We start from the raw sequence: 13,581 nt of genomic DNA on the forward strand, positions 1-13,581 counted from the left end.
TGAAAATATACACATTAGAATATGGGAAATTTTAGCTAGCACATTTTGCAATAAATTTACAGGATCTGTGTTTGTAAATTTACAGGATCTGGTGAATTATTTATCAGTAATATGAATATTTGTCTTACTTTGCCCAGGAGAGCCTCAGTTATTTCATATAGTTATCCCTTTGTCCTGGTTAGTACCTCCTTTCATTTTCAGAAATATCTATGTTTTGACAGTTATTTATATTATTTATGTAGTCATCATATTTACTAGCTATACTCTCCAACTTACTCATTACCTACATTCTTTCTTCTTATACACTGAATGAAGTGAAAATTAGAATAATTATTTGAATTAGTCTGAAAATATATACTTTTGCTTTATCTGAATAGCTCAAGAAAATGTTTTGAGTTTTAAGTGTTGTAGAAATGAAGTTTCTCTAAATCATATACTTGTTAGAAAACAGTAAGCTAAAAAATATAGACAAGAGCAAGTATGGAGAACTTAGAATTCAGACTGTCTTTCTAAAGGCATTTTAAGAGAAGGGAACATAGATTTTGGGGAAGGAAAGCTAATTGTTTCCCTATAACATATTTCGAAAATGATTATGTAAGCTGAGGCAACTTATTTTATAAACATAAATTTATTGTTTATAATATGGATCACTGATTAATTAAGAGTAAAGTTTTTAAAAATAAACCACATTGCTAATTTACAACTAATAGCTTTTAATTCTATAATACAGGAATGTTTTTTTTTTTTTAATTTTTATTTATTTATGATAGGCACAGAGAGAGAGAGAGAGAGGCAGAGACACAGGCAGAGGGAGAAGCAGGCTCCATGCACCGGGAGCCAGACGTGGGATTCGATCCCAGGTCTCCAGGATCGCGCCCTGGGCCAAAGGCAGGCGCCAAACCGCTGGGCCACCCAGGGATCCCCAGGAATGTTTTTTTAAAAGATTTTATGTATTTATTCATGAGAGACACAGAGAAAGAGGCGAAGACATAGACAGAGGGAGAAACAGGCTCCCTGTGGAGAGCCTGATGTGGGACTCGATCCCAGGACTCCAAGATCACGACCCAAGCTGAAGGCAGAAGCTTAACCACTGAGCTACCCAGGTGCCCAATAGGAACCTTTAATAACTGTTCATTTCTACTTTGAATTTGTTTATTCCATTTTGACTAAAAATATATATTGTTGGACACAGAGAAGTATAGTTCATGCTTTCAACCTCAGAAGCTTCCAAAATTAGGGTAAGTATAAATCAACAACAAAGTTTAGTTTCTATTTACCCAATAATCTGGAAATGAAATAAAAAGCCACAACAATTATTTTAGCAAAGCCCTATGCTTTTGATCAGGAAACACAATTTTAACTTAAGAATCTGCCCTTCCCTTTCAAATATCATCTCTTGGGGAAAGATAACTAATTTAAACAAATAGCAGCCAATCCAATAATGCCACTGTGAAGAATTGCTAAAAATCATTACATAGCTTACTGAAAAGATGAAATTCAGCTACATTTCAAGATATATATATTTTTACTTTATTTTCAAAATGACAAAATATTATAATATGTATGAGAAAAGCACTGCATGGCTATAAACTGCTGCCTTCAAGTGGCTTACATTCCACTGGTATGAGGAGGGGTCAGAAGAAACTAACAAATATGTAGAATAGAGTAGATGCCGGATGATCATAATATTAAATTAATGACTGTTCAGTGACTAAATGTGCCAACAATTACAACAGATCTATCAATAAGGCACAGAAAACTACTGACTTTCTCCAATAAGTCCAGAAGTAGAAAATACTGGCTGGCAAAGAACAAGAAAAATCAAGTAACTATAGATAAATATAAAATATAGTTAAGATATATATATATATAGATTATAGATTAAGATATATATATATATATATACACATATATAATAGATAAGATAAAAATTAGCCTAATTCCAAATACATTTTTTTAATGGGCAACTTTTACTTTTTACCACTTCACTGATATAAAATACTTTAAACCTCATGCAACTAAAAAGACTTTTGAATAAATGAGGAAAGCTAGTAAAAAAAAAAAAAAAGCATAAGTAGTAAAAAATTATAACTGAGAAACAAGGGCTTTACTAAAGTATGTGGTCTGAAAGTTGTTCAGGCTATTATTGGTTCATGCTCCTTTGAGTAAAACAACTTACAATGTCTTTGTGAAGACAGATTTTCCAGTGTTGCTTTTTACTCTTCTCATGTGTCTACTCTACCGCAATGACCTATTCTCTCCCCTGCCACCCCCCAAAAAATCTGATAATCAAGAACAGAAAACTTTCTAGACTGGCAAAAGAGTCACCCTGATGTTTTGCTAACTAGAGTGCTGGACCAAATCACAGCTATGCTGTCTCTGAATCGCAAGGGCACTCTCAGTAGTCAGCGTTATTAAATCCATGATTAAATTCTTCAAATGATATGAGTGATATTTTTAACCATTGCTCTTTAAAATAGGAAGAAGCTCGGAATGCCTGGGTGGCTCAGCGGTTGAGCGTCTGCCTTTGGCTCAGGGCATGATCCTGGTCCTGGGATCCAGTCCCACATCAGACTCCCTGCATGGAGCCTGCTTCTCTCTCTGCCTATGTCTCTACCTCTCTCTGTGTGTCTCTCGTGAATAAATAAATAAATAAATAAATAAATAAATAAATAAATCTTTAAAAATAAAATAAGAAGAAATTCATTGACATGACAATTAAATAATTAGATTTGATAGGATATACTGACTCATTGACTACTGTATCAAAGAAACAAAAGAAATGAATATTTTTAAAAATCTCTACAGCTGAACTTTCTTTTAGTCTCATTCTTTCCTAGAGAATCTTCCAAAACTCTACAGTTAACCATGTAGAAAATATATTTTCCTTAAGGAGGAAGATCATAAAATCATCAAGTCCAGAAAGGAAGTCCATTTTAATCCTCAACCACATTTTAATGATAGTTCATTGCCTCCTTCTTTATTTATGTTTTATCTTTCTCATATAGAATTATTGATGTCTGACATGAAAAAAATCGGGATGGGGCACCTGGGTGGCTCAGCTAGTTAAGTGTCTCACTGTGGATTTCAGTCATGTCATGCTCTCAGGGACTCCCCAATTAGCAGGGACTCTGCTTATCTCCTTATCCCTCTGCCCCTCCCTGTACTCACATGCACATGCTCACTCACTTTCTCTCTCTCTGATAAGCAAGAGAAAGAAGGAAAGAAGAAAGAAGGAAAGAAGAATGAAGAAAGAAAGAAAGAAAGAAAGAAAGAAAGAAAGAAAGAAAGAAAAAGAAAGAAAGAAAGAAAGAAGAAAGAAAGGAAGGAAGGAAGGAAGGAAGGAAGGAAGGAAGGAAGGAAGGAAGGAAGGAAGGAAGAAAGAAAGAAAGAAAGGAAGAAAGGGAGGAAGGGAGGAAGGGAGGAAGGGAGGAAGAAAGAAAGAAAGGAAGGAAAGAATCAGGATCTTTTTGGCTCTGATTTACATATATGACCTCTCAATGCTCTGCTAATTACTTCAAGCCCTGCACATATTTCATTCTTTGTGGTCATCTTACTTTGTGGCCCAGCCTCTAGTTGCATACCAGGTATCCATTTACCCGCTCTTTCATAGAAGAATCCTATCTTTTGTTCAGGAGAGATCGTTAGCCAAGATCAATTCTTTAGCCTCCCACTAGGTGTATACATTACCAAGTTCTTAAAAACTAAGATCCTGAGAAAGCTCCTTAAAGGGCACTGACTCCTCTGAGGCATCTGACCTGTTCTCTTTCCTTCTTCATCCCTTATGTTGCTCAGGACATAAACACGTTAGCTAGAGCATCGGAAGCTATGTTGGGCCACAGAAGAACCTCAGGAATGGAAACCCTACACTAAACATGAAGAAAATTAAACTCAGAAGCAGGATACACCCCAAATAACACTGCTGAATCACCATGCTAGACATGAACTATCTACATCGTTTTTTTTTTCATAGGAGAGAGAATATTTTATTTTATCCACTGTCTTCAAATTCCTGTCACTGACATCTCTATAATTTCTCACTGATTTGCTTGCTTTATGTAACTTGGGTGAATTCTGATCAATGACTCAGATGTACAGTAAGAAACTATTGCTCCAACCCTGACATTCTATCTTTCTAGTCTATAACAGCAAAAGTATATTTTAATCTTCATAGTAGGTTCTTTGACTATCTTCTGGGAAAGGAGAGTTGAGGAATTGAGATTTATTTTTTTCTCTATCTTGATCATTTTCTATGGCCAAATATTTTCTATCACACAGTAGTTGGCCAATGTTCTAAAGTCTGACAAAACTGGAGTTTGTCTCTGGCTTGGTGTTTCTGGTCACCCATCCTTGCACTATTACACTAAAGATGCCCCTTACTCTCCATGCCTGCTGAGAATCTTGGTAGGGTAAGGCGAGCCTTTTACGCAGATGCTCCCTAGGCTTTGAATGTATGATGCATGTGAATCTCCTCATTTTTCAATCTTTTCCTCACTTCCTGGAGCCCATTTAGGTTTACTCCTTACCCTCCTGGTGTTCTGTCTTTCTATAGAAATAATCTAATTTTTTGTGACTCTTTTTTGACATGCATGTTTCATACCTTCATAAGCCAAATTTCAGTAACTTTCATCCCAGCCCAAGACCTGCTGTGCTACCTCAAAGAAAGAAGAAGGAACTATCAGGGACTTTTGAATACCTAAAATAAAGTCCAGTCTGGAGGATACAGAAAGGAAGAAAAAGTGAACTTCTACTTTCTCTCCAAGTTTAGAAAAAATATGACCTCTCTGAAGGATAAACAGATATAAACTACAAATTTACTTTTTTTCTTTCTGAAATGTTCTCATCACATCTGGAAAAATTTCCTGTGGCTACATATTTAGGCACTCTCTAGAAATTCTAGAAAATGATGGCTTTCTACTTGACCTTATGACCATTATATTATGTCTAATTACCATAAAATCTCTAGCTCAATCAAAATATGTTTAATCTTTAAGCATTTTTTACAGATAATTTATTTTATAATTTGGTAAGCAATATTATAGCTTAGCCACAGATTCCCAATATCATATAGCCAACAATTTACCCAACTATATTATATATCCATAGGTATTAAATTTTGTTTTTATTCTCCTCTTGAAGAAATTAGCAGTGCAGTATAATAGAAACCACAACATAATAATTCATTTTAAAAGTGAGTAATCTTTCTTTTCTTCAACCTTTCTTTCTCTGGATTACTATATATTGATAAATAATTTACTCCTCTGTATCAACAGACTACTTAATTTAAATTTAAAAGCTATATAAAAATAAGTGCTACAATCATACCACCATTGTTAATGATTCATAGCAAACTCTGTATTAAATTATGCCCAGAAAGAATCTTTTAAAGGGCTCATTCCATCATATGTTGCTCAATATAGGAGGAAAATGCATCCAACTGTGACTTTTGGCTAAGATAATAACAAAGAGGCAGTTTAACATTTGTTAATTATCGTTATGATGTCTTCTATAAATAATAATAATTTTAGAGCTCCATCATCATTAAAATGTAAACAGTTCTTATAGATTGGCCTGAATTATATCAAGCCAATGAATTAAATTTTTAGCCAAACACTCCTCTGGGAGGTTAAGGAAACAGAGCTTCTTTCTGCCTTCCTTTCAGCTCTGTTCCTGCTACTTTCACGTTGTTGGACGTGACTATCTTATCACGTGTTGAAGTGACTATCTTATTTCTCCTATGAATTATGAGGAGCAAAGGAAGAGGAATGATCTCTAGTTGTTAACTCAGCCTACCCAGATATCCAGACCCCATGCTGATAAATGTGGATCACAATAATAGCATGCAGAATCAGTTCACTAAGTGGGATAGATTTCTCCCCATGACTTAAATGCTTATGCATGTAGTCAAAAATAATAAATGCTTACTGAAGAATGAATGATTAAAACAATATAAAACCTATAATGACGTGTAAGCAACCACACTACACATTAAGCTACTCTTCTAGATTCAAGACAGGAATGTAAAGAGAGGTTGCCTCAAAGAATTAAATCCAATATTCATGATACTGAACTGAGTTAATAAATAAAATGTTTTAAGAACGTTAGATTTCATTTTTAGATATCTCAAAGAAACTTCTTTTTCACCTTTCTTAAAACATCTTCTTCTTCAGTCTGACAAATCTTTGACCATTTTGACCCTGTTTTCTCTTTACTGTCATTCATGTTTTCCCTGTAGATTTCAAATATTCATAACCAAGGGCAATTCTGATGGATATTGCTTAAAAATCAGGAAGTAAGATGATAAAAGTTGTGATTTTTACATTTTCCTTCAGGATGGATCCAAAGAAGGCACAGTATGATACATCTTTCAAGACTTAGATGAAGGTTTACAATCTACATTATGGGAAATTAAAGCTTTTAGATAGAAAGTGAGCATTTCTAACCTGAATAGCACAAAGTTACACAACAAAATCATGAAAAGGCAATAAAAGATTTAGAAATTAGTTATTTGTCCCATACAACATGGAGAGTTCTATTGACTAGACATGGCCACTGGATGATATTTGCTTGCTTTGATCTTATTCAAAATCTACTTGACATCAGACACATAATGAACAAAAGTTTACAAGCTTTGTATCTTTTGGTGAAGAACATGAAGAAAGTATGAACTGAGAAAGAAAGGTTGTATAAATTCTTTGGCATATTTATAGTTGTACAATCTTGACAAACATCCTATACTCAAGCAGGATTAAGAATTAATACTTTCTGCCATAAACTAGATCTCAGATTACAGGGAAGTAATACACTGATGAATACTAACTTGGCATTTTCAACACAGTTAATATTAGTTCTTTGTAATATCAAATGTACATCTCTACTCCCTCATACTGTATCACTGATATTAAGCAACTTTTTTCTTAAATGAGAAGAGCTTGTTAACTTAGCGAGCAATAACACCCAAACTATCATGCCCCCTTTACTTTTAGAGAGGCAAACTTTTAGGGGGCACCTGAGTGGCTCAGCAGTTGAGCAGGGCGTGATTCCGGGGTCCTGGGATCGAGTACTGCATCGGGCTCCTCACACGGAGCCTATGTTTCTACCTCTGTGTCTGTGTCTCTCATGAATTTAAAAAAAAAAAAAAAAAAAAAAAAAAATCTCTCTAAAAAAAGAAAGAGAGAGAGGCAAACTTTTATCTGCTTTACCTGTTTGTGAGTATGTCTTTCCTTCCTTCCTGCCTCCCTCACATTCTTAATAACAACCACTATTAAGCATCTTCTTCATGCCAGATGATTTTCTATGTACTAAGAGATTAAATCTGTCTCTGTAAGCATAGCTTTAATTCTACTAGAGGAAGATTGATGGCAAACAAATGAATTTGCCATCTTTTAGATGATGACGAGTGCTAGGGTGAAATCTAAAGTAAGACAAAGGGAACATACAGTGTTCTTGGCTGGAGAAGGGCAGATGCTATTTTATATACACCAGTTAGGAAAGGCCTCTGACAAAATGATCTTTAACCAATGACCTGATCAAAGAAAAGGGATGCAACACAGACACACTGCTCTCTGGAAGAATATCCAAAGCAGAGGGAACAATAGATTCAAAGGCCTTGAGGCAGGAGAAGGCCCAGTTTATTCACCTTTCAAGTTGAACAAAGGTTTACAAGGATGAAATTGGGAAGATAGAGTTCTGAGAGGTGGTAGAAAATTCCTTTGCTATTTCCCTGTGGCAGCTGGGGTGGAGTTTTTCCGGGTTACATTTCACAGTATGTGCCTGTGGTTCCTGGCCTTCTCATGGCAATTCAATTTCTGCTTCCTATACTTCTTGTGTGCTTCAGTGGTCAGGATTATTAAAATATATCAGTAGTATAGAGCCCTAAGCTAAAGCGCATATCTGGTCCCAGTTTCCCTATGGGCATTTGGCTTGGTGTCTATTCAGTATTCTTTCTTTGCTTTTCTGCTTCATTTCAAATGCTTGTGGATTCTTCAATTCTTGATTTCAAGCTTAGCTACACATTTAATTTCTTCACCTATATATTCTATATGCTTGAGGCATAAAGTGGATTCCCTGTGATATTACATACCATCATATTTACCTAAAAATGACTGATCAGTGGGCCCAATTGTTTGACAAAATTGACTATCTTCATAAAAATACATTTTTAAATGTTTCAAATTCTCATATCTAAAGAAAATGAAGATATTTGATAAATTCATAGTTTAAGCTTACAGAAGACACCTTTTGTGTTCTGGCTGTTTCCATGTTGATATTCCATAAAATGTTAAAATTTATTTAATATGGGGCAGTATAATATGAGGAAGATAAAATGTTTAGCAGCCAGATGACCCAACTTTTTAGACTAAAGCATAGAATATATTTGACCATGGCAATAAATATATAAAACAGGGAACAAAAAACAAAAACAAAAACAAAACAAAAAAAAACAGGGCATGAAGTATAAGAAGTTTTAAATATAAACTATAAGGACCATTTAAAAAGAAACTAACTGGGGATCCCTGGGTGGCGCAGCGGTTTGGCGCCTGCCTTTGGCCCAGGGCGTGATCCTGGAGACCCGGGATCGAATCCCACATCAGGCTCCCGGTGCATGGAGCCTGCTTCTCCCTCTGCCTATGTCTCTGCCTCTCTCTCTGTCTCTCTGTGACTATCATAAATAAATAAAAAAATTTAAAAAAAAATAAAATAAAATAAAAAGAAACTAACTGGGGATCCCTGGGTGGCGCAGCGGTTTGGCGCCTGCCTTTGGCCCAGGGCGTGATCCTGGAGACCCGGGATCGAATCCCACGTCGGGCTCCCGGTGCATGGAGCCTGCTTCTCGCTCTGCCTCTCTCTCTCTCTCTCTCTCTCTCTCTGTGACTATCATGAATAAATAAATAAAATCTTTAAAAAAAATAAAAAATAAAAAAAAAATAAAAAAAAAAATAAAAAGAAACTAACTGAAATGTATGCCACCATTCTATAGTGAAAATACAGTTTCCTATTTTATTGAAAATATAATAGTTATAACTACATTTTCAAAGTCCACAATAAAAGAAAATGGGTAAATAAATCAATACAGCTCAGACTATGTCCTCATAATTCATTGAATTAAATGTCTAATTTCCTCCACCAGACTCCACAGAAAATGAAATCTAATTTCATCAGAAACATTTACAGATTCATCTAGCTAATTCATTTAATAGTGAAGACTGGATTATACTCCAATAATTGGGACTGGAGGAATATAAATTTGGGGATCACTAAAGAAATGAAAACATTCACAAGTAACAAGTATTGACTTGCTGTCAGGTAGCAATCACACAAATAGCTGGTAAACAATATACTAAGTGGTTGTAAAAACACTGTGCTATTTATGCCCTTACATGAGGGCATGAGAAAGTAATAACAAACTAAAATCATGCTTTTATCTGGCAAAACAAAGGCTCATTTAGCCAATATCCATCCATCCAAATTTCTAATTACTCAAGAGGTAGTCTTCTCAATGACAAACTCCTGATTTGCTACTTATTTGCTACTGACTCAGGGCAAATTATTTAACCTGTCTCTTGGTATCTTCAACTACAAAATGCATATATTATTATAGTACCCCTTCATGGCTTATTTATAGGGAACAAATAATCTAAAATATATAAAGTCTAAAACCAGTTCCTGATACAGAGTAGGAATTATAAAAGTGCTTCTTACATTATCGACCGCCTTATGTGATACGAACTAGATTGTTTGGAGGCAGTATAACTACTTACGTAGGCGTTGTGTAAGAAAGATGACAGAGGGCTTCTCAAGCCAAGTATCATTACCTGGAAATTGTATATAAAGAAAACATGTGAAGATCGCAGACTAGAGACATGGGTTCACTAAAAGACTGAGATTTAATAAATTATTAAATATTTTGTCTCCAACATACCTTATCACCATACCAATAGGCTATAGTGAAGTCATAATGCCTTTTGGCTGAAAAAGCTGCAAAATGCAAATGCTCTCTGGAAAGCAGAACTTTAAAAAGCCCAAAGCTAAGAAGAGACAAGACCAAGGACACTAGAGGAATTTGGAGTATCTGGCAACTACATCCACAACAAAATATTTTAAATACATCAAACATCTACCCATATTAACATAAAACTTCACACTAGAGGCCCATTTATGTCAGCTCCTACTACCCAAAACAACATGTCTAATCTTTAACAAAAAATTAAAAGACAAGAAAAAACATGGACTACAGAAAACAAACAAACAAACATCATAACCAGATTCAGGTATGATATAGATGTGAGAATTATCAGACAAGGAATACAAATTAACTATGCTAAACATGTTAAGAGTGCTAATGAAAAAAATAGATTAACATACAACCATAGATGGATATTATAAGCAGTGGTATGAAAATTTGAATTTAGAATTAAAAGAAAATACTGAAACCAAATTTTAAAAACACGATCCAGAAATGAAAAAATCTTTAATGGATTCATCGATAAACTTGAAATGGCTGAGGAAAGAGTCAGTAAGCTTAAAAATATAGCAATAGAAAAATCCAAAGCTGAAATGGAAATAAAGGGAAAAAAAGAATGAAAAAAAAATCCATGAATTTTGAGGACAGTTTCAAAAGATGTACCATACAAATATTGGAAAAGCAGGAGAAAATAAAACAGAGAGAGCAGAAGAAATATTTGAAGTAGCAATGGCTAAGAGCTTTCTAAATTTAATGATGCACATCAAACCACAGATAGAGGAAAATCGCAAAACACCTAGCAGATAAATAGCACGAAAACAAAAACAAAAACAAAACAAAACAAAAAAAAAACCCACAACAGGATATATTCAAACAACAGAACATCAAAGACAAAGGGATCATTTTAAAAGGACTAGGAGCTGGAGAGATTACCTACAGAAAAGCAAGGTTAAGAATTACAGTGGACTTCTCTGAAAACACACAAGCATGAGGATAGTGGGATGAAATTTTAAAGTGTCAGAAAAAAATCAAGTTATAATTCGGTATTGAGCAAAATTATCCTCAAAGGTGAAGGAAAAACAAAGACTCTCACACAAACAAAAGCAGAGAATTTATCACTAGCTGACCTGCCTTGTAAGATCTAGTCAAAGAAGTTATTCAGAGAGAAGGAAAATTAGGTCAGAAACTCAGATATACATAAACAAAAGAAGAACAGTGGTCAAGGAATAAATGAAAGTAAAATACAATATTTTTCTTATTTTTTCTAGCTTTATTGAGATATAATTGACAAAACATTGGATTAGTTTAACGTGTATAATGGGGTGATTTGATGTTAGAATTTCATGAAAAGATTATCATAATAAGGTTAGTTAACACATCCATCAGCTCAGTTACCTTTTGTGTTCGTGTCTGTTGAGAACTTTTAAGATCTACACTCTTAGCAACTTTCCCAGTATACCATATAGTATTGTTAATTATAGTTATCATTTTGTACATTATATCCCCAGTACTTATTTATTGTATAACTAGAAGTTTGTATCATTTGAACACCTTCATCCATTTCATCCATTTTCCTGGCCCTAGCAAGCACTAAGCACTAATCTACTCTCTGTTTATGTTTAGTTTTATTAGATTCCACGTATAAGTGAGATCATATATTTGTCTTTCACTGTCTGACTTATTTCGATTAACTTAATGCCCTCAAAGTTTATCCATTTTGTAACAAGATTGTGGCAAGATTTACTTCCTTTTAATGGCTGAATAATCACCCATATAGGTCACATTTTCGTCATCCATTCATCCACTGGTGAACACTTAAGTTGTTTCTATGCCTTAGCTATGATAACAATACTGTGATGAACTAGAGATGTACACATCTCTTCAAGATAGTGATTTCATTTCCTTCAGATAATACCCAGAAGTGGAATTGCTGAGTCATATGGTGTTTTTAATATTTTGAGGATCAACATCCTGTTTTCCATAGTGGCTGTACCAATTTACATTCCCACAAAAAGTGCACAGGGCTCTTTTCTCCATATCCTCATCAGCACTCATTATCTTTTGTCTTTTTGATTATAGCCATTCTAACAGGTGTGAGATGATATCTCACCATGGTCTTGATTTGCATTTCCCTGATGATTAGCAACACAAAGCATACCTTTCATGTACCATTGGCTATTTGTATATCTTCTCTGGAAAAATGTCTATTCAGGTCCTTTGCCCATTTTTAATTGGATTATTTGGGGTTTTGCTATTGTATTATATGAGCTCCTTATATATTTTGGTTATTAACCTCTTATCATATGTACATTTTGCAAATATTCCCTCCCATTTTGTAGGTTTACTTTTCATGTTGTTGATCATTTCTTTAGCTGTGCAGAAACTTTTTAATTAGACATAGTCGGACTTGTTAATGTCCAATGACAAGGAGCTTTTCCTCCTGTCTTCTTTTAGGATTTTAACAGTTTCAGGTCTTAATACACTTTGAGTTCATTTTTGTGAGTGCTGTAAGATAAAAGCCCTATTTTTCTTATTTTTAACTGATCTAAAGTTAGTTTGATTTAAAGTAATAATAGCAACAAGGCATTGGGTGATAGTAACATATATATAAGCAAAGTGAAATGACAGCAATGTTAAAAGAGGCAGGAACAAGAGACTATGAACACATGGTTTTGGAATATTTGAAGGAAGGAGAATATTTGGGGAAGGAGAATAGTGTTATTTGAAGGTAGATTTATGTTAATAAAAAATGCATATTGTAAACTCTAAGGTAACCTAAAATATTTGTAAAGATGTATATTTGACATTAGCAGAATAAATAAATGGAGCCATATAATGTGCTCAACTGAAATAAAAAAAGTATGAAAAAAGAAATCCCTAACAAGAAATAAAAAATATTTAACATGATTACTATTAATCCAAACATATCAATAATTACTTTCAATTAAAATATTCTACATACATCAATGAAAAAATAAAAATTTTCAGATTGGATGAAAAAAAAAAACAACCCAACATTTTTATCTAAAACAAAAACATTTCAAATATAAAGATTCTGATAGGATAAATGCAAAGGAATAAGAATAATCATGCTAAGACTCATCAAAAGAATACTGGAAGAATAGTTGTTTATTGTTTTTAGTTAATACAATCCTAAAGGGATATGAATCTAATGATAGAACATCCAAATACATGAGGCAAAAACCAATAGCATTGAAAAGAAAAATAGGCAAATCCATTATTATAGCTGGAAATTTAAACATCCTCCTTTGATAAGGCCAAATAGGTAGAAAATCAAAGAGGAGAGAATGGACCTGAACAGCAATATCAATCATCTTGTTCTAATTGATAATTTTAGAATACTCTCTTCATTAATAGATGAATATTCATTCTTCTCAAGTTCATATAGAATATGTACCAAAATAGACCACATTCTGGGCCATAGAACAATGTTAACAAATTAAAAGGAACTTAAATAATGCGAAGTATGTTCTCCAACTACATTGGTTTTTAAACTAGAAATTAAAACCAGCAACGTAGCTGGAAAAAATCACCAAATATTTGGAAATTAAATGGTAAATTTCTAAATAACACATGGGTCAAATAATATGTCTCAA

At 34.0% G+C, this 13,581-nt stretch overlaps 1 long non-coding RNA gene across 4 annotated transcripts in view; it reads right to left on the reverse strand.

Annotated features, from left to right (window-relative positions):
• Positions 1 to 9,895, reverse strand: part of LOC144288566 (uncharacterized) — a 53,410-nt gene extending 43,515 nt beyond the window's left edge. For all 4 annotated transcript variants that reach the window (XR_013356518.1, XR_013356516.1, XR_013356515.1 and 1 more), the window contains exon 1: positions 9,762 to 9,895. This is a non-coding gene — a long non-coding RNA (uncharacterized LOC144288566). The remainder of the gene's footprint in view (positions 1 to 9,761) is intronic.
• Between the last annotated feature and the right edge of the window lie 3,686 nt (positions 9,896 to 13,581).

Source organism: Canis aureus, chromosome 18 (genome assembly GCF_053574225.1).
Source record: "Canis aureus isolate CA01 chromosome 18, VMU_Caureus_v.1.0, whole genome shotgun sequence".
Taxonomy (NCBI): domain Eukaryota; kingdom Metazoa; phylum Chordata; class Mammalia; order Carnivora; family Canidae; genus Canis; species Canis aureus.